The 27,373-nt window shown below is 36.0% G+C and overlaps 1 protein-coding gene and 1 long non-coding RNA gene across 4 annotated transcripts in view; both read left to right on the top strand.

The window, feature by feature from the left end:
* CADM2 (cell adhesion molecule 2) overlaps nucleotides 1-27,373 on the top strand; it is a 1,205,421-nt gene that overhangs the window by 946,613 nt on the left and 231,435 nt on the right. The gene's annotated exons all lie outside the window — the stretch shown is intronic.
* Nucleotides 20,693-24,879, top strand: LOC139031050 (uncharacterized). Its single transcript, XR_011483470.1, has 2 exons — nucleotides 20,693-20,794; nucleotides 24,607-24,879. It is a non-coding gene; the product is annotated as an uncharacterized lncRNA (long non-coding RNA).

The following is a 27,373-nucleotide window of genomic DNA, read 5'->3' as shown; positions in this document are numbered from 1 at the left end:
AAAAACTTGACTTGAAAATACATATGATTAAAAACATAATTTTTTGATAAAATTATTTTTTAAAGAAACAACTGTAAATAAACTGGAAATATTGTGTGCTATTTGTTTAATTTAGGAAGTAACAATGTACTGTGCATGGACCTGATTTCCTTGTGACATATTGATATGATCTCTACGTTAAATAGCTTTTTTTATCAGGATTAGCACAGAGACCATGGAGAATTTAAGATATTTGTAAGCTTCAAAATAGCATTAGCATTATAGCTCCTTAGTAAGTATAATAAGATCTGAACAGGATCAAAAATAATGTCTATAATGTATATGTTTAATTCTATTTATGACTACATAATTTTTATTCATACCAATATAATTATCTTTTAAGTGAAATGTAGTGTTTAAAACTTAACTATTTAAAAATTTAGTACATTTTCTCTTCTTGTATTTTTTAAAATATTTTACATCAGACTTTGAAAGAGTCATACCATTCTATGATAAATCTACATTGCTGAAATAGTGGGTTTTTTTTTTTTAATTGAGGCTGATGAAAACTTAGCCCTAAAAGTGACATAAATGTTATTCTACTTCAAAACTTAGAGTTCACTGCATTACTCTGTTCTAGTTTTAAGTTCCTAGGAGAGAGAAATTAACTGGTTTAGCTTATCCTATATTCTTCTACTGTGCTTTAAGGTATAACCAGGGGTGTGTGGCCAGTGAGCCCAGGAATCACAATAATTTATATCTTCTACATTAAATGACAGGCCCACTCAGTAGTTTCAATATATAGGATCTATGCAGAATTCTTTTGTCTTAATAGCATATTTATATGAAAATAATTGCAGCTTAAAGAATTAATTTTAAAAAAAGCTCATTTCAATATTATTACTTGGATTTTCCTACAAGTGCAGTCTCTTTTTAATCCCAAGGATCTATTTTTTGGAAGCAATTTGCAAGTGTTGGTATAAGTACAAAAAAGTAGAAGTAAAAACACACAGTATTTTATTAATGGTGAAAAAGTGAAAGCATTAGTCAATCAGTCATATTCAACTCTTTGCAACTCCATGGACTGTAGCCCACCAGCCTCCTCTGCCCATGGAATTCTCCAGGAAGAATACTGAAATGGGTAGCCACTCCCTTCTCCAGGAGATCTTCCTAATCCAGGAATCAAATGCGGGTTTCCTATATTGATAGTAATGCTAATTAAAATTCTATTAAATTATGAATTTGTTGTGGTTAAAAAGTTACTGAGTATGATCTTTTCAATTTATTCACTTGGTTTTTTTCAACTATTTTAGTTATTTCCTCTATTTATAAATACTGAATATTTCTCCTGCTCCATGACTCTCCAGGTGACATTTTTCTGCTATTCAAACAAAATAATACAATTTAGAAATGCTTCTTCCTGAATAAATATTTTTAATATATTGTTTGCATTGTGTGAATATGAAGAGTTATAAATTAGAGTACTCTGCTTTCCTTAATTTATTATTTTTTAGTCCCAGCAGGCTCTTGTAAATGATCCTTGGAAACAGCAGTAGATGAACATTTTGCAGCTCTGTGAAATGTAGGAGGCAGTGTTATTTTAGTACTGAGGTGTGGGTGATTGTAAGAATTAAGTCTTCTGGTTTTACAACAATTTATATTGAGGCTGGTAGGTAGACTCAAGTACAAATGGAAAATGGGGGTGAGGAATGCTGACTGGTGTGCACATTCTACAATACCCACTTTTACATGTTAGAAAGAATGGTTGTAATTTAGAAAGAATGATAGTAGTATGAATATAGATGTTATATATTGTGCTTGGATTTCGAAACTTTCTTATACATACAGCCCACCTTGTCTTTCAATGCTGAAAATTGTACGGTATGAGATTGAATGGGCTATTTTCTAAATTATAAATTATGATAAAAAATATCTTCTAGGAACCAGAATTATGTTCTCCTATGGAGATGATAATTGGTTATTAGTCGTGTATTTCTTTGTAACTTAAAATCTTACCTCACAAACATTTGCAAACATTATAGATGCCTTGGATGCTTGAGGTTTACATGCCTGGTAGTTGGCAGCTGCATTTGGATTCTAGTTTCGTTATGGATTTGTATGTGATCTTGAAACAACCTTGAGAAAACACATAAACCAATCTTGGTTCCAGCTCGTAGGTCTCTTGAGGCCAATGAGTTGCGAGGTGCCACCTGCTTCTCTGTCCAGTTGTAATGGCAGAAACTCTTTTCAGAGGTCTTCTTTGTATGTATTTGTGTGTGGTTTGAGATGTTTGAAAATCGATACTGCAACATCGAACAAAATAAAAAGCCAAACAAAAGTCTGCCAAATGTCATAAGTACTTTCTATAACAGGAAATTGAGATCTTAAATACTACCTTCAGATTGAAAGTGACAGTGAATGGGTAAATACCTGAAGCAGGCCTTTTAGTTATTGAGACATAAAGCAGAGACTCTGTATTTAAATGGTAATATTTAGCTTCACAATTTCCTAGGTGCTGTAACTATGTTTAAGGTGAAATGCAATGAAGGTTTCTAATATGGAGGCTGCGTCATTACCCTCAGGGCTTTGGGGAAAAGACTACAAGTAAGGATGAGAGAATGTAGGATAAGAAAGAGTTCTCTCCCTGCCCTTCTTGGCTCACTTCTGTTATTTTTTTAGTTGATTTACAATATTATATTAGTTTCAGATGTACAGCACAGTGATTGAGTATTTTTATAGATTATCCTTCATTTAAAGTTATAAAATATTGGCTATTTTCCCTGTACTGTACAATATATCCTGTTAGCTTACTTATTTACATATATTTTTTCTCCACACTTTCTCAAAAGCTTTTTTTTTTTTCTCAAAAGCTTTTTATTTAATATATGACTATAGTCAATTAACAATGATGTGATAGTTTCAGCTGGACATCAAAGGGACTCGGCCGTACACATACATGTATCCATTCCCCCATAAACTCCCATTCCATTCAGGCTACCAAATAATATCAAGCAGAGTTCCCTGTGTAGCTTATCTACCTTACACATAATAGTTTGTGTCCCTGCCTTACTTCTTTTTCTGTTGAGTGTGAGCTCTTGTGGTATGAGATTTTCATAAAGAGCTGAAAAGGCTATTTCACCTGTGGAGCTGCTACTGAGTCCATGTGACCAAGAGTGGCATGGAACTAGCATGAAAATCAGTTCTTGTGCCCCAATCCTGGCTGCTACTTGAACTGATGTCTTTGTCTCCTTTTATATACTGATTGGTTTTCTAGCAAATAAAAATGCACATTTCTATTTTGTTTATTACCTCCTTACTAGTTGTAATAGTGGTTTGAACTTCTTTGGGGGTTTCTCATTATAGTAGCCTGTGTTGTCTACAAATAACTGCTTCTGACTTGCCAATAGCTACAGCTCTACTTTTGTTTCCTCCCTTAGTATATCAGATATAGTATGCATCCTTTTAAAATTAGAGAAATAAAAGAAAAAAAAAATCAGTACTTTTTGTACAACTCTGGGAAGGGAGGCTTTGAGTAAGCAAGGTAAAAGGAGAATGAAAATGATTTTAGCAGCCAAGGTGCCATATGATGAAGACCTGAAACAAAAAGAGAGCTAAGGTAATAGAGAGAAAGAATATATTTGAAAGGTATTCAAGCAAGAAATTGACTAGGCTTGGTCAACCAAAAATTAATTTCTAGTCTTTCAAACCAGGAGCAAAGGAGTCTAATTTTGAGTAGTCACATGATTGATTATATTACTAATCTACCACCATCTATTTATGTCAGAGGAGGTGAGACAGAGAAAATTAATTTTAATTCTCAGCTTCTAAGGGATACTAAGATTGTCAGTTCAAAATAAATTAATAGATATCCATTTAATATGTCTTTACAATTTGACCCTACAGGCACCTTAAGTGTAATTAAGATTCAGCCATTCTTTCAATAATACATACTGAGCTACTTTTTTTCCAGAACTTGTTCTAGGCTTTTTGAATATAGTGGAGAACAAAACGGGAAAAACTCTGCCCTTGTGTAACTTGCATCAAGTGGGAGAAAAATGACAATAAGTAAAAGAAGTAAGTACATGTTTGTCCAAGGGTGATGAATTCTACAAAGAATACAATTTAAGAAAAGGGAGAGAGGAAGTGCCATTTTAAATAAGGTATGAGGGAATGCTTCATTAAGGAAGTAACATTGGAGTAAACACCCAAGAGAGAGTAAAGATCTAGACAAGCCACCACATTTGGGGACAGAAAGTAATGCAGAGACACATCTAGAATGGATGCTCTCTGGGTATATTTGAAGAAGAGCTCAGCCAGAGTGTGCAGATCAGAGTGAACACATAGAATAGAAGAAATGAGGGCAGAAAGATAAGGATATAGGAAATGTGAGCAATTGAGGAGATTGAAGGATGGCTTTATCTGATTAACATGAGACACCACTGAAGGTTGTTGAGCAGAGCTAGGAGGTATAAGGTGAGCATATGAACATTTTAATAGTATCACTCTGGCTATTATGGGGAGTATAGACTATGGTGATGAGGGATGGGATGAAAAGCAGAGAGACCAGTTAGGAAATTATTGCAAATAAACCAGGTAAAAGATAAAGTTGATTTAGAGTGAAGAGATTGAAACAAATATGATGAGAATAAGTGGAATTCTCCGTGTACTTTTAAAGTATTTTGACTAGCTAGTGGCCAGAATGTGAGGTATAAGAGTGAAAGAGAAGTCATGTATGACTTCAAGGGTTTTGATTTGAACACATGAAATAATTTGAAAAGGAGACAGGCAGGATTGCAAGGAATGAGAGTGATGACTATATTGAGATAGGTTCTGATTTTGCCCTGTTATTACACATACAAGAGTGGTTATATAATAAGCAGTTGGGCATATGAGTCTGGAATCCAGTGACTGATTCAAGTTGAAGATCTTAAACACTGAGTATGTATATGTCATCAGAATGGATGGTTTACCAAGAGAGTCTAGGGAAGAGTAGTCCAAGAAATGAACCCTGGAATCCACCACTAACAACAGGTTAAGGAGGTGAGACCAAAAAAGCATTTGAATCATTAATTTAAATATACATATATATTTAAGTTTACAAAAAAAAAACTTTCCCTATATTATGGAATTTGGCCTATGGAATGATTCTGAAAAGTGTGTAGTGATAGGACTGAAATTTGATTAATATTTAATAGTTGCAAGTTAGTAGTTGCAAACATTTCAACTTTCATTTACTTCCTTTGATGATTATTTACATCATATACATGTCCAGAAAATAAACTGATGCTGTTGTGGTTCTCTGCATATGTCTTGTTTCCATGTTTTTTCACACTTATAAGTGTCTTAGGTGAGGTTCTTTATTCTAAGTGTGCTCTTCCCTGTTTAATTCACCCTCAAAATCTTGTGCTGTATAGTCAGGCAAGAAAGCTTTGTCCTGTTTCCCCAGGAGACAGACATCAGTGACCCTGATAGAGAATGGACACCCTCGAATGCTTCTAAGAACACCCGCAATTTATTATGGGATTGAACCTTCCACTTCTTACTCTTTGGTTAAGTTAAGTCTCCTCCTGTCACTGAAAAAAAAAAAAAACAAAAACAAAACAGTGAGAACAAGAACAACTATAGCAAAGCAAAACATTCCCTCAGTACAAATCTTCCCTCAGCCTAATTCAATTTTCCTATAGGAAGTAGAAAGAAGGGGAGCTGTTTATTTGTTGCATACGAAGGAAGTTAGAAAATGCTTCCTGAAACTTTCAGAGTAAGCTTCTAGGTGGGGAGCTGGACCACAAGGAATGAACCTCTGTCCTGGAGCCCAGTCGGTACTTCTGAGTCCTCTGTGGTGAGGGCCTTTTATTTTCCCTAAATCAAGAATAAGTCATACTTTTGTAAAGTACAGTAAAAATAGCTTATTATAAAGTAAAAAGGTAAAGCACACAAAATGAAAGTTGTGACTTTTTATTGTTGTCTTATAAACATGGCATTCGAAAAGATAACAGAATTACAAAGTTGTATGTACACATTGAGTAAGGGGGTATTAGGGCAGAGAATCATTATAATGTTCGTAATTTCCTTTGTAAATCTGTAATCAATGCAAAACAAAAAGTAATAAAATAAACAGTAATTGTCCATGTTATCAGCCTGTATGCACACTTTGAATGAACATCATATATATCAAGTATTTATTTTAAAGTGACATATGCTTCTTTCTTATTAATTTATCTAATCTCCTTGGGTTGGTTCTCGCATTTTTTTCAGGGAATAATGTATAATCTCAACTACTTCCAAGCTTTATATTAGTAGTAGTAAAAGTAGAGAAATTAATCTTACAAGAGTATGTTGGCAGGAATGGGAGAAGAGATTTTGAAGCAATTTCAGTGATCTTAAAGTAGTCATTTTAAACTTTTATCCAAAATGAGGCAAATTTTGCTGTATTTTCAAAATTCATTTTCATTTCTTTATTAGTGGCCAGTTCCAGGATTTAGCCTGTAAAGTTATAGTTAAATACATGTTTTATAAAATATATTTCTTTAGGATCTATGAATATATGTGGATCTTTCTGATGGAATATATCATACAATTTAAAGTATTGTATCAATATTGTAGAGTAGTCTGTGATAACTTTTTGTCAATAAGTAATATCAAGATTATTATCATATTTTACTGACAACTGTGCTCAGTTTATGAACTATGTCATAAATAATTATAGAGAATATGTTCTTGTAAGCTTTGGGCTTTTGCTTTGTCCTTTGACTTTACCTGCCATTACAAAACATGTTGCATTTCTTCCTTTTAAGTGCTTTGAAGATTATCCAAACACCAAATATATCAGACAAAGGATGGTTGTCTAGCTCACACATATAAAATTTAGAAATGGGCTGATTTCTTATCTGGCAGAAACAAGAGTTGTGTTGTTCAAATATTCTAGACAGACGTTCTCACATCTAAAACTTTTGTGCCTCAGTGTGAAAGGTTGTTGTTGAACAATAAGACTCCAGGATTCTTGGCCTCTGGAGGAGACGAATTCAATCTGAGGCCAGAGACGAGGCTGAAATTGTTATCTCCCATTTGTAAGAGAGTAAAAAAGCGACCAGAGCCATTTTTTCTACCGGAGGCGTCCCTCCCTGCTCTAGATGGAGGTGTAGACAGACGTTACACCAAAAGCTTTTCCTTCCTGGTCGGACTTAGTCTGTCCCTTACCAATGCAGGCATCACACTCGTCCCTCCCGGTTCTACCACCGAGATGGGGTGGGGATGCACCAGGTGTAGACCTGATGGCATCCCTGACTGACGTCCAGCTCTTCACCTCGCTTGCCTCTGATGCCACCCGGGGTGCAATCAGAGTAACCTTCCGGAATGCCTCCCAAGCTAAGACCACTGGGGGGAAACATTCATCACCTGAGTGTCTGTGCACGACCCTGAGTATATTTCTGACCGCAGTAAGACCTGTACGAACTTAAAACTGAGATGTTCCTTCCAAGCATCATCACACCGGTATAAGAGCCTCCTCTCGTTCACTAAGAGCTAGTGTTACCAAAGGAAAAAAAAAAAACATTGCAGTTCCAATCCGAGTAACCTTTAACCTCAGAGATGCTCTTGGAGTTAGAGCTCCATCTAGCTTCCAAGCTTTCGAGTCCTAGCGAGGCTAGGCGCTTCCTGACTACCAATCCCAGTTTGAGACCTAGGCCACCTAGTACACAGTAGCAACATAGATTACAAGTCCCTGGAAAGCCTATGAGCCGATAGATTAGGTTAGTACTTTTAGTTCCCAAGGAGTTATGAAATGGTCAAAGAGACTGAGAAGTTTGACTGAGAAAGGAGAGTTCGGTCCACACGCTTTGCCCATTTCTGATTGGTTCCCGAAGGAGACATTGGTTGCCTCTTGGCATTGGCAGGTCGGTATAAACCCCCGACAGGTTTCTGCCATAAGCCTTATGAGGTCGCCGCGGAACCGCAGAGCAGGGCTCCTCACTTGCTTCACGCAGGGCATTTCATTCATTCACACAAGCACACCGTAGAGTTAGAAAAGTACAGCGGAAAACGTGTTCACCAAGAGAACAAGGAACTAGAGCTCCAAGCATCCTTACCTTGTCCTGAAGGATCCCAAACAATCCCCCAAGATGAAAGGTTGTTGCCTCCGGAGGAGACGAATTCAATCCAGGGCCAGAGACGAGGCTGGATCGCTCAGAGTTTTGTGTAATAAAGTTTTATTAAAGTATAAAGGAGATAGAGAAAGCTTCTGACATAGGCATCAGAAGGGGGCAGAAAGAGTACCCCCGCCGCCCCGCTAGTCTTCAGCTCGTTGTTATATAGTCACTAGCAGTCTGTTAATGAAAAGAAAGGAACGTCTTAAAATTCAGAATGGCACCAGGCCCCTCATCCATAAATTTTATTTTGTGATAATTTTGGCACCAGATAATTCATAGGCAGATTACCACACAAATAGTTTTGTTTACATAGATTAGGGGAGCGATACCTGAGTATAACATACTGATTTGTCAAGTAGTTTGAGCCATTTGGTGGAACTTAGAATCTGGGGTAAATGCATAGCACATTAACATAGCTTTAAGATAAACATTTCCATAAGAAAAATGTATTAGTTAACTCAAGATTTGAGAATAGCTTCAGGTGAAACCAGGTGTCATGGCAACACAGCACTTTAAGAGAAACCTCCTTTTAAATTTGTATAGAGAAGGAAAAAAAATATCACTAGTTTGTTTCCTCCTGCCGCTTAAGAGAGATAAAAATGTCTGACACTTGCAGCCTATTTCCTCCATTTGGAGACCCCTGGACTTCCTGCCTGTTACCCTCTCAAGTGTGTAGTACAGATGTATAATCAACTTCTATCTTGTTTAAGAAAGAGGATAATTTTCAATTTAATGCATTAGCTTTAACATAATTCACAATTTTTTACCACATTGCTAAGAATGCTGGTATTCAGCTGATTTTTCTTTTACTATGTAGCAAGACTTTTTTTTTTGATGAAAGAAGAAGTACATTAGTTCATGGTCTGCATTTGCTCCATAATCACAGTGTTCCAAAATGTTCCCCTGCCATTGTGGCTTGCCAGTCTTTTTCTACAGAAAACTTAAGCCACAGAACAAATTTGTTGACAGTGATCACACACTCGGAGGTCACTGCAATGTCAAATTGCTGTGAAAGTTTCTAAGCATTTATTCTGAACTTCTGTAGTTATCTCTATGCTGGTAAGTAATAAACAGTTTGTAACTGGCACTTTGAAAAGCACTGTTGTGTATGAAATGGAGATAACAGCTACTTTGCAGAAGTGTGGTTAAGATTACCAATCATCTTGGAATAGTGCCTATCAAGTAGTAGGCATTTGATTGAAAAGAACTATTAAATCACATTAATCATATACTCCATTTTAAACACATCTAAAGTTGCAAAAAAGTCTATCTGAACTTAAAAACGTGGACAGTCTTACAGAGAAATGTGTTTGTCTATCTATACCTATGCATCTATATGTAGATATATAAAGATATAGGTAAAATATTAAGAGTGTTTCCTGTGAGAAAAATAAACAGACTACTAGAGAATGCATACAGCATACGCAGAATGATTACACCAAATTAGAAGGATCAGAAGAAACTCAAACAAAAGATTGATTTGAGATTGGCTTCACAAGATGGCAGAACAAGCTGCTGCAATTGAAATCAGAGCTGAAAGCTTTCTATGAGTTCTGCTGTTATCCTTTCCTGCCACATTCTTCTCCATATAGGATATGCTGGGGAAATCACTGGTGGTCTATCTTCTCTGAGAGGGTTTGAAATGTCCCCAGTGGTAAAGGGTCTGTCTGCCAATGCAGGAGATGCAGGTTCAATCCCTGGGCCAAGAAGATACCCTGGGGAAGGACATGGCAACCCACTGTAGTATTCTTGCCTGGGAAGTGGCATGGACAGAGGAGCCTGATGGGCTACAGTCCATGGGGTTGCAAAAGAGTTGGACACGACTTAGCAAAAAACTAAGCTTAAGTCTAAATAATGGAGTACTCATATTGGAGGTATTGGTATGTGCATTTTACACATAAGGATACTGAGGCAGAGACAAGTTCAATCACTTGCTTAAATGCGCTATGTAGGCACTGACACAAGTATACAGTTCTTGGCAGTGTGACCTCACTCACAGTCTGTGTGGCCCGGCACATTCCCCAAAGGGGGCTCTGTCCTGGGGAATAAGTGGGATTGGAGAAAGGAAAGGTTAGAGTGAATTTACACAGGGAAAGTAATGGGCAAGGGTTTCTTCCAACACAACTCAAGGTGAGTTCATGGTACACAAGGTAAGCTGTGAAAGATGGCAAGGGAAGGAGGCGTAACTGTCCTAGTGCTGGGAAGGTCAAGCTGGCACTGCCAAATGTGAGGAAGCGGGGCTGCAAGTGGAGAACTAAGAATAAAAGCAGGATGGAGTCTCATTTCATTCCTTGGTTAGGTCTAAAATGTACATGAAAGTAAAAATCAATTTTAAGTTTATCAAACACCTGAAATCATCCCTGAATGTGAGAAGAAAGGCTATATGAGGAAAGAGCAGCTCTGAATCCCTCATATCACATTTCCACTTTGGGTCATTGGTTTGCTGAGTTGAGTGGCAGCCCTGCATATGTGTAGCAAGGCCAAGTAATTCAACTGAGAAGTAAGGACCCAAACCTCCCAAATCAGAGGGCAGAAAAAGAAAAGAAAAAGAACTGTGAGGAGCACTGAGAACTTTGAATTTATGTTGGCAATAACCTGGTCAAGTGTATGATTTAGAGGGAGTTGAGGGTGAGTGTCAAAGTAACCAATGATAACTGAGGTCTCAAACTTCTGTGTATGAGGTGCTCTAAATAGGAATAAAGACTTTAGGAGAAGATGAATGTGAGGAGAAAGAGTTAAATTGATGAAAATAGAGAAAATAATGTTTTTGAAAAACTTTTAAAAAAAAGAGTAATTTGTATTGAAAATTATGATTTGCATACATGAATGTATTATTATATAAACTGAGGTATGCTTGGTTTGAGTGTTTAACAATAGAAAACTAATAAGCATTGAAAGTGAAATTACCATGAGAATATGTGGTAAAATCACAGCAGAAAACACATGGCATCATCAAAACATTCCAGTTAATAGGGTTTAGTAAGGAAAGTACCATTACAAAGGTGTGAGAAGGCTTAAGAGAATCAACAAAAGGCCAATGACTCAGGGACCAACAATGTGAGAAGCTACTGCTGTCTCTAAACCTGAAATGGCATGTGATGTAAACTGTAACCAAAATTGCATCCGTTTACAGAGCCAAAAGAAATACCCTACTTTGCCCTTCTTCACCCCTGGCATCTCCTGCCATTGCCTTTCTTTGGGTGATCCTAACTGTAAGCCTGAGCACAGAGGCTGAGGACTGGATGTTTGAGGAAGTGCATTCCAGAGTCAGCTGCTCAGGCCATGTAGAGTACAGAAGATAAAATTGGTGAAATCAGACATAACCACAATAAGTAGCAAAATTATTCACTGAGTAATCTTAAAAAGGACTATCTGTTGGATTCGGAATATATATTTTATTGTTTACTAAGTGAACTTTATCTTTTTTAAAGTCATTTTTGCAGTTACTTTGAAGTATGGCCAGGTATTAAAACTTATGTTCAATGCTGTAAATGCCTTTTAGGTGTTTTCTTTACTGGTGAGAAAAGTGAACTATATGTAAAAGATTTAGAACGTTGGTTATTTTAATTAATAAATGCTGTGTTTCACAATCCAAGTCATAAATCTTTGGAAGTAAAATAATAAAACTAAGAGATTAGTTTTGTAACTGTAACAAGACAGTATAATTACTGACTTTTTGCATTATCACATACTTTTATAGAAAATCAGTATAATTTTAAAATAAAACCCTCATTCTGATATGACTCATGTATTATAAATTTTCCAAGTACAGTATCAATCATTTGGAATATGCAGAACTAGTGAGCTAATCATGGCATATGTGTAAATATTGGCAAGCCTAACTCTCAATATTTTGTATAAAGTAGCCCCTGTACTATTTTATGAAAATCTAGACTTACTCATTAATTTGCACTTATTTCTGTTAAAATAATGACAAATCGCATGTTCACGCTTGAATCATTAAAATAACAATAATGAAATTAGTGGCTTTCTTGATTACAGGTTTTATTATAGTTTTTTCCAAATATTTTTCATATCACTTTACTTCATGGTTATCATATATGCATATAGTAGGGATTATTTAAATAGACAGGAATTGTTAAGAAAAGTGTGAAAGACTTCCTCTTTCTCTTAATTGCAAGATGAAAAAAATACTCCTACAGGTATCAAATGAGAGTAGAGAAATGAAGGATAGGGTGCAGAGAAGAATAAACACTTCTTTTTGAATTGAGTCAGGGGAATTTCTGGAAGATTTTCAATGATATTGGCTCATTGATTACTCAGATGGCAGAAAGATACTCTCAGTGTGTGCTCCTTTATCCAAACGGAAAAGGCTGTTAACCCACCTCAAAATGTATATTGGAAGCCTTATTTTGTTGAAGGGAGAGCTCTGTTTAACCCATTTGGAGAATTGTACCTCTACTTGAAAATGAGCTGCCACTTTTAAAGAAGCATCACTGCAATTACACATCGTGAAAGTTCGAATTGAGATAGTGTTGTTAAATTCAGATTGCAAGAAAAATGTAGTCAGTAATCATTGAGTTCATTGTGTTCCAGAGATTTTGCAGAAAATTCTGATTTCACTGTTATCCCAATTGACCCCAAAATGGAAGATCACATAAGCAGGCTAGACAATGCTTCAAGGATGCTGAAAAGCACCATTAATACTGCCTCTTCCAATGGCCTTAAAGTGAGATTATTAAGGAAATCACAGCAGGTTTCATTGAAATAATTCTTTTTCTTGAATAAAATTGAACATTTAAGTAAGTGAATAATCATTTTTGATAACATAATATGAAAATATATGACCATAAAATCTTGATAGCCCTCCAGCAGTGCTTGTGGAAATTTCAATCTCTTACAAATGTTATAGTGGCTGGTAACTCAGTAGAAAATTATAATGGCTGTCTAAATTCTAGTGCATTTCATTTCCAGAACATTTCATAAAATATGCATCTGTATTACTTTTCCAGGTGGCTATAGTAATGTACATATACTACATTGGTCAGTGGGCTATGTAGAATTCATAGAAAAATATTTTATCTAGTATCAAAAACTTTGACAAGAAAATTATAAAACTCTTTAGAAATTTAAGTGAGTCTCAGTAAATTAGGTACTTGGGAGATAATTTTATTTATAGAAAGCTTAATTATTTTCAACCCATTTTATCACTTTAGAAATGCATTCATTTTATTATATAGGAGTCATTCCAGATTCTACTAAAGGGACAATTGATCAGGGAGATTAACTTGAAATGTTTTACTTTATTAAGAAAACAAAAGACCAAAAATAGAGTTGCTGTGATTGTCAAAGACTTTTTAAAGGCAAAATATCATGGATCTAGTACTGATTTACATTTTTTCCATTTGACTCTTAAAAATAAGAGAAATTTTTACTAGGACCCAGTTCAGTTCAGTTCAGTCACTCAGTCTTGTGACTGAGTCACTCACTCTTTGTGACCCCATGAATCACAGCACATCCAGGCCTCCCTGTCCATCACCAACTCCCCGAGTTTACTCCCATCGAGTTGGTGATGCCATCTAGCCATCTCATCCTCTGTCATCCCCTTCTCTTCCTGTTCCCAATCCCTCCCAGCATCAGGGTCTTTTCCAAAGGGTCAACTCTTCACGTGAGGTGGCCAAAGTGTTAGAGTTTCAGCTTCAGCATCAGTCTGTCCAATGAACACCCAGGACTGATCTCCTTTAGGATGGACTGGTTGGATCTCCTTGCAGTTCAAGGGACTCTCAAGAGTCTTTTCCAACACCACAGTTCAAAAGCATCCATTTTGGGGCGCTCAGCTTTCTTCACAGTCCAACTCTCACATCCATACATCACCACTGGAAAAACCATAGCCAAATAGGCTACAGTCAATGGGGTCACAAAGAGTTGGACAGGACTGAGCAACTAACACTTTCACTTTTCACTTTCTTTTCCAATTCACTCTGTGTCCATCAACTATTTTTCTGGAAATAATGATATAACTTTTCTCATTAGCACTTGCTCCTTTTTTGGTCCTCTAATTCACATCCTGAGTTTGGCTTGTAATTACAGTCCCTGAGGCAATATGTATGCTAGCTGCTCAGTCACATCTGACTCTTTGTGAGCCCCTGGGCTCTGTAGCCCACCGGTCTCCTCTGTCCCTAGGTTTTTCCAGCAAGAATACTAGAGTGGGTAGCCATTCCCTTCTCCAGGGGCATCTTCCCAACTCAGGGATTGAATCCGGGTCTCCCTCACTGCTGTTGGATTCTTTACCAGCTGAGCCACTACGGAAGGCCCCTGAGCCAATAGCACATGGATAATCTACAGGACACACAGGAAGCAGCATGCTTACAACAGTGACCTCATTTGCAACGCTGAGGACTACTCGCTCACTTCTCTCCGTTCCTTTTATTGGAAAAGAAGCTTGGCCTTGGGTGTATGGTAATGGAATGAACATTCACAGATGATCTCTGCACATCCCAGATGGTACTGAGTTTTCATAGACAGCTGCTTATTTTCAGTTTCCTCAGTTTGAGAATACAGAGACCCAGAGAAGTTAAGTAAGTTGTGAATAGTAACAGAACGCTTAACTTGCATAGTCAATATACACCCATATTTGCTGAGAAATTAAAATGAACTTGTTGGATATGCAGTGTATGGGTGTATGAGAGTGTTGCAGCGCCCAAGAATGCACATGTGTGAATAAGGAAATCACAGTGTGCATGTATATTAAGTTGCTTGATCCCACTGCATGTGTGCGAAGTTCAGTCATGTCTGACTCTGTGACCCTGTGGACCATAGCCCACCAGGCTCCTCTGTCCAAGGGATGCTCCAGGCAAGAATACTGGAGTAGTTGCCATGCCCTCCTCCAGAGGATTTTCCTGACCCAGGGATCGAACCCGAATCTCTTATGTCTTCTGCATTGGCAGAAGGGTTACCACTAGCATCACCTGGGAAATCTTCATCCCACTGAGATGAGGCAAATTAAAATTAAAGACAATCTAACTCCTTTGAACCTGCAGTGGACAAAGAAACAAAAGAAAGGAAAAAGAGAAAAGCTTTACTCTGCCTACAGCCCTAGTAATTTTGTTGGAGTTGCTTTTCTTTTTCCTCATATTCTTGTGATTAATGTGTTGATAGACATATTTTGATAGCTTTTAAAAAGCTACACTTTAAAACTTGAAATGTGTAAGAGGTAGCTACTATAAGAACAGTTTCTGCTTCATTTTTTTCCCCTGACTTGTTGGCCTTATCCCGTTAATCATTGTTTACCCTGAGCTATAGGGAAATAATCAAAGATTGCCTAAAGTAGAGATTATAGGGGCATTTTTCATTTTGAAAACTAGAAGCTATGCTAGGTGCTGTGAACCTGTAGGCAAAGCAGAATCACTAAATTTTTTGTGTGAATTCTGAATGAATTTAGCTTTCCCTGCACATCAAGTGTATTTTAGACATTTGTAATGTGTTTTGTTTGTTGTTTTATCTAAGGAACTTTATGAACTTTGTGTTTTATTCTTTTCTTAGTAAAGGAACTTCCAATTTGATTCCTGAGGGGAATTGCAGAGACCTTGTTTGGAGCTATAGCAAGTGTCATATGTATATAGATTCCTTACTCACGAAAGAAAGACTCAGTATAGACTGATTTTACTACAGCATATTCTCTTTGGCATCAACTTCTAACTAGTCGATTTTCCCTTTAATTAGGGTCTTTCATGTTATTCCTTTTATTTCTACTGAATGTCATTGTATTCCTAGTAACTCCTGAATAAAGCACTGCATGCATTTAAAAGCCCTCAATGAAGAAAGAATTTCCCTACTACTCTCAAGCAGACAGATATTTTAAATATCATAATTGCCTACAAATTTTCAGTTCTGAAAAAAAAGAGTTTTAGTTTTGAGAAGCCAAACGGAATAAAAATGATATTATTGACTTGTAATGAAGTGACTGAAGTACACTGATAGTATCTTACCTTTTATCATCACTATTTTAAAGAGCCTTCAGGGGAGAAAGAGAAAACTCCCTTTAAAGAGTATAGTAACTTGCTAGTGAAGTACATTTTCTCCTAGTGTAGTGAGTTGAGAATAGTCAAAGGAAAAGCCCAGAAGGCATGATTGTAAAAATGACCATTTGCTAATGGTGTAGATGATAATTTATTCCAGTGAAGGAAAAGAGAATTTTGTGGTCACATATGGCTTCAGATTCTGATGCCCCCTACCTTCTGCTGACTGCTAACAATAATTAGAAATTTTTAGAGGCAAACTGATCAAGGCCTAAAAGATCAGGCTGCTTCTTCAAATGTCAATAGCGGAGGTCAGGATTAATTTGTTGCTTTAAAATGTGGAAATCGCTCTCTGTGTTTGAGAGCACTATGTGGCACCCCTTAACTATATGATAAAAAGGGCCTTGAATATCACTGTATGTGTGTGACATAAAGGATATCTATTTGGAAAGATTTAATGGGCCTGGAGTAGAGGGTAATAGAAATTGAACTGAAGTAATTTTTGTTGTGCACCCAAAGAAAGTGGTCTGGAAAACTTCAAAGAGGATCCCTCCTGCATGTCTGAAGCTAAATAGGCATTTACACATTATCTTCCTTTTGCATGAAACTAAGTATCAATCTTTTGACTCCAGAGTTTATACCTTTAAAGATTTTGATATGAGCAAAGTGGCATTGATACAGCTGGGTTAGCGGCTGACCAACTAAAAGCAAGGGAACAAGCGTAGTTCAGATAACAGGCACGCTATTTCATGTGACTTCTAATTAACCTTTTGAGAAAGAAACTGAACTTGTTGATCATGATTATCTTCAGAGAGACTGTTATCTTCCTCATCCCTGAAAATGAAGAAATGAAAGTTTCAGTTTCTGTATGGCATAGTTCAATAAATTAAAAAAAAAAAAGAAAAAAAAAATGGCAAAAACAACATACTATTCTCTGAGTTGGTTAATAAGAAACATTTTACGGTTTGAGACATGATAAGGAATATGTACAAATCTTCTTTGTTTTAGAATATTCCTCATTCTTCATACAACATAAATACAAATTAACATAGCTAATTACATTTGATTTTATGTTTATTTATTAAAGTTGGGGATCTTTGTTTCATTCAGTTATGTGAACTAATGCCATGAAAATAAAGTGAAGATGAACATGCTATTTAACTGAATTATGAAATTTTTCCTGCTTCTGAAATAGAAACTCATCTAAGCATTTATAATAGTCTTTATCCTTTAGCCTAAAATTCCACTAGGAAAAGAAACTCAGATACAGAAAAATTCCACAGCTTTAATGAAAAATAATTCATGGTGGTAGATTTAAAGTGAGAATTTGGATGGAGTGAAGAGAGCAAGTGAAAGAAAGACACTTTTGTACACAATGTTTTTTATTTTTATTTTTGCTTTTGTTTTGTCAAGTGCATGTCAGTTATGTCTTATCATCATTCTCTGGAACTGACTGATGTGCTTCAGCAACCATTTTTGAGGTTCTATACACACGAGACTCTTGGACAAGAACAAGAAGCATTTCTTAAAAATATCTAAGTGAATTCAGACAAACAATAGGCTATTTAACTAAAACATACTCTACTCTCTTGCTGTTCTATTTTTTTAGGGTGTATTTTTACCGCAAATATGACTTCTGAAATTAGACTTTATTGAAAGGTAACAATTATAATATGCTGTTATACTGTCTTTTATTTAACTGAGATACAGTGATGAAAGAAGATTGAAGTAAGTTGTCTTCCTGATGGCTAATTCTTCATATAGTTCCTTCCTCTGGGGCCCTTATAAGCTGTATCGTACTGGTATAACATACACCAACATTAATTCATGACTGTTATTAGCATGTGCTAAGTTGTCTCGGCTGTGTCTGATTCTTTGAGACCCTATGGACTGTAGCCCACCATCCTCTATCCATGAGATTCTCTTGGCAAGAATACTGGAGTGGGTAGCCATCCCCTTCTCCAGGGGGTCTTTCCATCCCAGGGATCAAACGCAGGACTCATGCATTGCAGGCAGATTCTTTACCAACTGAGTCCCCAGGGAAGTCTGTTATTAGCATATGTAAATTAGATACCATGTTTGGTCATTTAGATAAGCTTCAAGGTTTATTTTCCTTTCTTTTTTGGCAACTCTCTCAACTCTCTTTTTTAATATTGTTACTTTTTTCTGCGTATTGCCTTCATGTTCTCAAAATAGTGACTGACTTGTTGAATATGAAAAAAAAAAGACTTCCCAACAACTTTTGATGTTTACATCATTTGCCTTCCAAGAGCAGAGAGGAACTTATTTCCCATTTTTGCTTTATGGAAAAGGTTTAGGGAAAAAGGTATGATTCTATTGTATTTGGTCATCCATCCAAATACTACACACAGAACTGCTAAATTACGGTTGAGTTTGAGGATAATAGCTTTTAAGGTATTAAAAGCATGGTTATTGAGAACTGAAGCTCTGTCCAGAGTATGGCAGACATTGTGAAGCCAGGCATGCTCATTAGGTTCCAAAGAGAAGCTAAAAACTTCTCTGAGGAAAAGAGAAATTAACCTAGAGATTTAAAATAGCAAATTTTAAATTTGAGTAAAATTTTAGAAAAAAAAAGTGTCAAGTATGTACGATTGTCATTGTAGCATAGCAGAGAGGAAGGGAAAGTGCTAGGTCAACCAGAGTCTGTAGTAATGAAGTTTATTTCAAAGTTTATTTCAAATTGTTTATTTGAAATTTCCAAAGTTCATATGAGAAACTTATTGCTGTTGATAGATTTCTTTAGCTATCCTACGGTCACTGACTCTCCATCTCTGCTATGCCTCTGTATCACCAGGGGGAGATTTAAAAAATACAGATGTATAGAGCCTACTCCCTGAGATTCCAATTTGATTAGTGGAGCCTGGCTCCAGCTGTAGTACTTTAGACATCCCCCTGGTGAGTTTGATGTGTGACCAAGATTGACAACCACCAGGTATTTGTCTAAATTACTTCTCATTGTCCCTGTATAATATTTTTATATTTTAAATATATAGAATACCTGTTGCAGGTTTTTTAAAAAGCTTTTTTTTTCCCACTCAATTATAATAGTAAAATAAGGATGGGGTTATAAAGGCGACTGAGGTGACTTAGATGGTACAAAAGTGAATAAACAATTATTGTTTTTAAAAGACTTATAACCTACAGCTTGAATGTAATTGAAAGGCCCCTACAGCAAATCCACTTAGGAATGCCTATTAAAATTTCAGATGCCTTGGACTTAACCTGACCTACTGAATCAGAATCTCTGAGGATAGGCCTCAGACTATGTATTTTATCAAGCTCCTCTCGAACATATGTGCATGAAGGTTTAAGAGCCATGGTCTGGTGCCACATGCCTACTCCTCACAGCTATTTTTTTTTTCTGATCTGTATCTAACAGCTGAGATTGTAGTAACTTAATTAGCATTGCTGCTCGCCTGGTGACTATAACTCATTGTGTAGCATAGTGCTTTGAAGAACAAAAAAAATCTGCTTTTTTTTTTTTGGTATGACTGGCTGTATCAACCTCTTTTTAATTATTGAAATAGTGCAATTTCCCACTTATTTATTTAAAGATAATTATTCTGGATTATATGGAAATTGCTATTTTTATATACCATTGTCCCAGTTATAATATTTACAGTAATTATTCTAATGGGCTATATACAGTTTTTTTCTTTGCACTTAGGTTTGAAAAAAAAAGGGCTAATAATGAATGATGATAAGCAATAAAAACATGTGGTTATTATCCTTTGCCCTTTTTCTGTTTTAACTTTAGGACTATTTCTTTATACTAGCTATTATGTGGTATATGTTATGGAGCTCAATGAATGGGCATTGCAATTGGCATACTTACCTCCTGTGCAAAATTCAGCTTTCTACGTAATTGACATTAACATTTCTATCTAATTGAAGGGAAATGAGACTGAAAGAGTGAAGGCAATCATATTTTATAGCCTCAAACATGCAAGTGAGGATTATTCATTTCATGGTGAGAAGGAAAACATCAAACTCCTATGTCTGTGCATTGCTCATTCAAGAAAATTACTGAATTCAGTTACCATCACTTAGATTAAGTAAATGGCTATTAACTCTTTACCAATACTATGAAATAGTTCATTCAGTCAAAAAGAATCATTTTATCTTTATCATTTGGGAGTTCCAAGTAATTATGGGTAATAAAAGGGGAGTAATAAAGGATAGCATCATTTCTTTCCCTTTTTTATGACTCATGGAGACATAATAACTAAAGTCAAGATTCTATTAGAAATTGTGTGTTTCAACTTTCACTTTATTTGTGCATAATAAACCAGTGCATTTTATGCTTTAGCCCTTTTCTATAATTACTTGAATTTTATTCCACGTATGTCCTTTTGTGACAGCCATGTTACTTTAGTTCAATAAATGTTATCAAGCATTCTTTGACTGTTCCTATTGCATCAACCTTAATTAGTTTTTGATTATTCTTAATTTCACAGCATTTTCCTTTTAATAAGCTGCATCAAAATGCTTTCATTTCTGTTGCAGCAAGTTTAATTAGTTTTTGAGTCTTGTTTCTGTTTTCCCTTCCATTTTTAGGGAAAAAAAAAAAAAAGATGACACCCACTTTCTTTGTTTCTATGAGGATATCCATGACTTACAACTTGGTGCTTGCCAGAAGCCCTCACCTAAGACTTGAAGCACAAAGTGATGGTGACTTAGAGCCTTTTCATTTGCATTAGGAATATTCCCATGTACTTACATATTTATAGTTGCCTCTGATTATTAAAAAAATAGTAGACTCGATTTTCTAGTCTAAAAGAACTAAACTTAGTTAAAACAATTCTAGGATTCTCATTGCGCATCAATTTAGCTAAACTGATTAGTGCTTATGTATTCAGTTATATGACATGAAATATCTGTATTCTTTGTTCAAAAATATATTATGCATTTTACCTTAGCAAACCAAACTGTTACTTATAGTGTCCATTAGGACAAAATAACACCCAGGGGTTCAGAGATAAAGAATCCACCTGCCAATGCAGGAGACATGGATTTGATGCCTGGTCCAGGAAGAACCCACACACTGCAGAGCAAGTAAGTCCATGTGCCACAATTATTGAGCCTGCGCTCTGGAGCCCAAGAATTGCAACTGCTGAGCCCATCTGCCTCAACTACTGAAGCACACCTGCTCTAGAGTCCATGATCCAAAACAAGAGAAGCCACGTCAGTGAGAATCTCGTGCACCACAGCTAGAGAAAAGACAACGTAGCAACAGTCCCAAAAATAAACAGCCAAAAATAAATAAATACAATTATTTTTAAAAATGACACCCAAATTACTTTTTGTAACTGAATGCTAATTAGTCGTGATTTTTTTAATGTCTTGAATGTATTTGCTCTTATATAAGTATTAGGCTAGTTCAAACATAATTGCTATTTCAGACTGTGGATTTTAAATCATTTCAGACCTAGGCTCAAACACATCTTTATTAACCAAAATAGGAATCATTGCAATCAACACATTTTTGCCAACAAGAAACAAGTTTGTTTATTCCTGTAGCATAAAAATCTGTGCCTCAGAATTTGACTAACTCTTGGAAGGCATCATCTGCCTCCTGCTGGTTGTGGAAGCATTTTCCATGCAAAAAATTATCAAGATGTTTGAGGAAGTCTTAGTTGTTAAGATGTTAGGTGAATATGGCAGATGAGGCAAAACTTTGTAGCTCAATTCATTCAACTTTTGAAGTGTTGGTTGTGCGACCTATGGTCAGCCGTTGTCATGGAGAAAAATCGGGCCCTTTTTGTTGACCAATGCCAGCTGCAGGTATTGCAGTTTTTGGTGTATCTCATCAATTTGCTGAGACTCTCAAATGTAATGGTCTCGCTGGGATTCAGAAAGCTGTAGTGGATCAAATTGACAGCAGACCACCAGAGGCCATGACTTTTATTTGTCTCAAATTTGGCTTTGGGAAGTCCTTTGGATATTCTTCTCAGTTCAGCCACTGACTTGGTCTTTGTCAGTTGTTGTATAAAATCCACTTGTCATCACACATCAAAATCCCATCAAGAAATGGTTTGTTGTTGTTGCATAGAATAAGAAAAGATGACACTTCAAAATTATATATATAAATATATATATATTATATACATATAATATATATATTTATATATATAATATATATATATATATATATTTGGCCAACTAATAAGGCACTCAGTTATCAAGCTTTCTCACCTTTCAAATTTGCTTCAAGTGCCAAATGACCATAGAATGGAAGACACTGAATTCTTCAGCAACTCTTCATGTAGCTGTAAGAGGGTCAGCTTTGATGATTGCTCTCAGTGGGTCATTGTCAATTTATGATGGCTGGCCACTATGTTCCTCATTTTCAAGTTTCTTGTCTCCTTTGCAAAACTTCTTGAACCACCACTGCACTGTATGTTCATTAGCAGTTCCTGGGCCAAATGCCTTGTTGATGTTGCAAGTTGTCTCCACTGCTTAACGACCCATTTTGAACTCAAATAAGAAAATTGCTCAAATTGGCTTTTTGTCTAACATCATTTTCTTAGTCTTAAATAAATATTTAAAAAATAGCAAGTAATAAGTCATTGGGCTTCCCTGGTGGTTCAGCAGTAAAAAATCTGCCTGCAGTGCGGGAGCGGAAGGACGAAGCTTCAATCCCTGGGTCGAACATTCTTTATATATATATATATAAAGTTAACTGAAGCTAAAACTCCAATACTTTGGCCACCTGATGAGAAGAACTGACTCATTTGAAAAGACCCTGATTCTGGGAAAGATTGAAGGCGGGAGGAGAAGGGGACGACAGAGGATGAGATGGTTGGATGGCATCACCAATTCAATGAACATGAGTTTGAGCACACTCCGGGAGTTGGTGATGGACAGGGAGGCCTGGCGTACTGCAGCCCATGTGGTTGCACAGGGTTGGGAATGACTGAGCAACTGAACTGAACTGAACTGGAGGAAGATATTATACATTCATACTATATATATTATTAACTCTTTCATATTTTTTAATATGACTTGAATTATGAACTAGGTCACCTCTGGAAATTTAAATTTTTCAAATACTTCTCCCCCACCCAAAAAAAAGTAATAAATAAGAGCAAAGTAATTGTGCATACAATCATTCAAATACTATGAACTGTTATGAACTGGTTTGCAATTCTCTATATTGCAATCAATATTGCAATAATTTTATCAATAATCAGTATAACATAATTATTATGTTTCAATATAAGAAAAGTAAATGCTCAGTTAGAGGATTGATTAAATGGAACATTATGTTATGCTATCTCGCTAACATGAAACTCTTCAGAGAAAAATTTGTAATTGCAAAGCAAAAATTTGAGCTTTGCAGGTAATTGCATCCATTTGGCACATATTTAAATGTGTTTTCCCAAGCAAGACTAGAATTATTTGTCGGAAGGAGGGAAAGGGGAGTAATATAACAAAATAGAATTACAGAGATGAGGAGCAACAAGTCTAGCACCATATGAATTTAGCTTACCTTGCTTAGAAAATATGAATCCAGGTATTTGAAGGAGCTTAAAGTTCATCTAGACATAACTTCTTTCTATTTTTTTTTTAAGTTTCTGTATTATTCTTCCAAATGCTCCTTCAAACTTTAGTTATATTCCTATTAGAGAAAACTTCCTACCTTTAAAGGTAGTTAGTTCATACTGTCTTCAGCTAGTCGTGAAATATTGGTTTTAAGCTAAAATCTGTGATGTTTTTATGCTTGAGTCCCAACTTTACCGTCAACCCATATTGGTAGTAATTGATCGGGTCAGGGAGATACACCTAGCTATTCTAGAGCTGTGTGTTCTCAGTTGAGTCCAACTTTTTGCAGTCTCAGGGACAGCCCACCAGGGACTGTAGCCCACCAGGCTCCTCTGTCTATGGAATTTCTCAGGCAAGAAAACTGGAATGGGCTGCCATTTCCTACTTCAGTAGATCTTCCCCACCCAGAGATCAAACCCGTATTTCCTGTGTCTCTTGAATTAGCAGGTGGATCCTTTACCATGGAGCCACATGGGAAGCCCCCTTTTGCTCTAGTATGTGCTACATAACTAAGGTTCAGAATAGAGTGATAATTATTTAGATTAACAAACTTTATTAATAACTACATATCAATAAAGAGATTATATAGCAATAGAGATCTATGCCTATACAATCTTTCCTTGTTTCATATTTAGGCAGAGAGTCATAGAATCTGTTACATCTTCCTTTGACCTCAAACTGTTTCTAATCTCCCTAATTTCATTGAAATGCCTTTATTAAGAAGCCCTTATAGTAGTGTTAGAAAATTTTCAGGGCATGCGATTTGTAAAATCAACAGTTTCTGTTTTGTAACTAATTTTAATATGTGTTTGTTTTCTATAATAAACCCTCTATCATACACACACACACACACACACACACACACACGTGTGTTATGCCTTTTACATGTTTTTTAAAATGTTTAATTGCTTTAATGCATATATTTTTCAATCCTGCAGCTGCTGCAGAGGTTAAAAAAAGTCTACCAAGAAAACATCCACGATGAACCATCCTGATTAGTGCCTCTGCATACTGCTCCAGAGAAAAACAAATTAGCACCAGAAGGAAAATCTGTTCTGGGAAGTCCCACACTGCTGGTGTAATGGCCTATTCCCACAAGAGGATTGAATAGAATAGATCCATTGTGACTTCCCAAATGATCGTGGCTGGCAGCCTCTGGGGATAAGGAACAACAGCTGAGGTGATAGAGAAAATAAAATGTTCTGCTTGAACGCAAGTGATATTTGCCTGCTTTCCCCAACCCTCTTTCAGAAAACCTTGCCCTTTCAGACCAGGACACGGGCTTTTTTTTTTTTTTTTTGTCAAAGCTTTGTAGCAAAAGCTAGACTTGGATCAATGAGACTTATCTTCTCAGGTCAAATAATTTCCTGTTCATGGTCACTTAAATTCATCTCAAATATAAATTTCTTTCTGAAAGCTCTCCTATATACTAGGCCCCATTACATGTCTTCTTGGCAAGATAAGGGAGCAAGGAAGCCATGTCTCTATATGCCTTCTTCTCTGCAGTTCCTGTTGAGAAAGGGAGGATAAAGAGAGGATGTCACATATGTTTTAATTCAACTTCCCTTCTGATAATTGAACTCATCCTTATGTCTCTCTTTCAGTTGTCATGATTTTGCCCTTACTGTTTGCTTCTTGCAGAAGGCAGGATTCAGATTTTCATAAATTGTTAGACTAGATACTGTACACAAAAATTATTTAGCATTGATCTCTATACTTTAAATAGCAGATTAAAAATTATAAAAATGCATAATTGTGACCATGCATTCATACAGCAGCTAGTTATAGGTGCTACCTGTAAGAACCAAATATAAGTGGCTAACTGTAATTATGTATTGATAGTACCTGTGTACATTTGCAGAGAAAATGGGAAAAAGAACTCATACAACTATGATGAAATGTTTAGTACAATTATGGCTCTGGGAACTGCCATGACCTTTATATAAACTAGAAGCATCTTTTTAAAAATATATTTTGGAAAAACACAGAATAATAACCAAAATATATTGTTCTTTAGATCATGTTTATAAAACTCAGAAATCTTATGTTTTGTTGAGATACTTTTGTTTTTTAGCTGACTTTAGGTATATGAAATCAAAATAATAGCAAAATCTTTGCCTTCTAACTGTAAACTTAGCTTGATCTCTTAAGATATGATTGATCTCAATTTCTCTCTTTTTCTGCCTCTCTTCTTTCAGTCCTTAGTATAAGTTTATAATAGGATATACGGTAATTCTTTAAATTGTCATTATGAAGTAAAAGGTTAATTATAACTTAAAAAAATCATCATGTATTATTTTACTGTTTTAAAAAAACATACAATAGAAAGGTTTTTTTTTTTTTAATTTAGATGATGTTTTCTAATTTTCTAGCCATTCCATTATCTTGACTTTCAAAGATAATACATATATAGTTTGACTTTCTCTCAACAGTTTAATAAATATAAGGAAAGTACCATCACAGAAGTGGGGGTGGGGGGGTGGCGAAGTGTTAACTAACTAGAAGCAAGATTATCATTAATAGGCATTTAAGCTGGCTTTTTGCCCAAACCCAGCAGTGCATTTGAAGGTCACCTCAATCCTCCTGATAAACAGCAGAAGCTGAAACTCCAGGAGGAGCTCTGATGCAAATGTGCTTTATAACTTTCCAAAAATTAGGCTTGAACAAGAGTTTCTATTAGAAATATTTTCAGAAGATGGTTCAGTTGTATGTGTGTATTTCAAAAGCAGTTAATTAAAAAAAAAGCACCTTTATGTTGTTATTAAATGTAGTCCTGTTTTGCCCCCTTTCTCATGGATGCATGAATGCATGTTCAATAGTATCTGACTCTCTGCCACCCATGAAATCTAGCCTGCTGGGTTCTTCTGTCCGTGAGATTTCCCAAGCAAGAATACTGGAACGGGTTGCCATTTCCTTCTCAAGGGGATCTTCCCAACCTAGGGATTGAACCCATGCCTCTTACATCTCCAGCACTGGCAGGCCGGATCTTTACCACTAGCATCACCTGAGAAGCCCAGGCCCTATACATCTGTGTTTTTTAAATACAGACTCTGAGTATTGACTTCGTGTTAAAATTAGGCTTTACTGGTGACTCTAAAGCCACGGTCCTGGTGTGGGAGTAGGGAGACCGGCTGGACAGCACCAGGTCCTGCCACTGTGGCACTGGAAAGGGGAGACTCCAAGTGCTGAGGAAATCACAGGTCATTTTTCCCTTAGGAGATAGATGTGTTCATGGAATAAAACATCATTATGATAGTATTATATATTCTGGGAATCACTAAAATGCTGATATCTTTTATATATATATATATATGTATATATATATATATATATATATGTATATCTTATATATATGTATGTATATTGTTGTTCAGTCCCCCAGTGAGGTCTGCCTCTTTGTGACCCCATGGACTGCAGCATGCCAGACCTTTCTGTCCTTCACCATATCCCAAAGTTTGCCCATGTTAATCTACTATTGGCTTTTTCTTGGTTTCTTAATTTTTCAGTCATAATAAAATATTTTAAAAATAGCGCATTTAATTTCACTATTTTTTCTAAATGGTGCTTTGTTTTCTTATAGTTTTACTGAGATATAATTGACGTATAGCACTGTATAACTTTGAGGTATACGGCATATATGTTTTTACTTACATATACAATCAAATGATTAACACAATATGTTCCGTCAATACCCATCTTCTCATA

Source organism: Odocoileus virginianus, chromosome 25 (assembly GCF_023699985.2).
Source record: "Odocoileus virginianus isolate 20LAN1187 ecotype Illinois chromosome 25, Ovbor_1.2, whole genome shotgun sequence".
Taxonomy (NCBI): domain Eukaryota; kingdom Metazoa; phylum Chordata; class Mammalia; order Artiodactyla; family Cervidae; genus Odocoileus; species Odocoileus virginianus.
The sequence above is the reverse complement of the archived record's forward strand: the minus strand, read 5'-3'. Positions and strand labels throughout refer to the sequence as shown.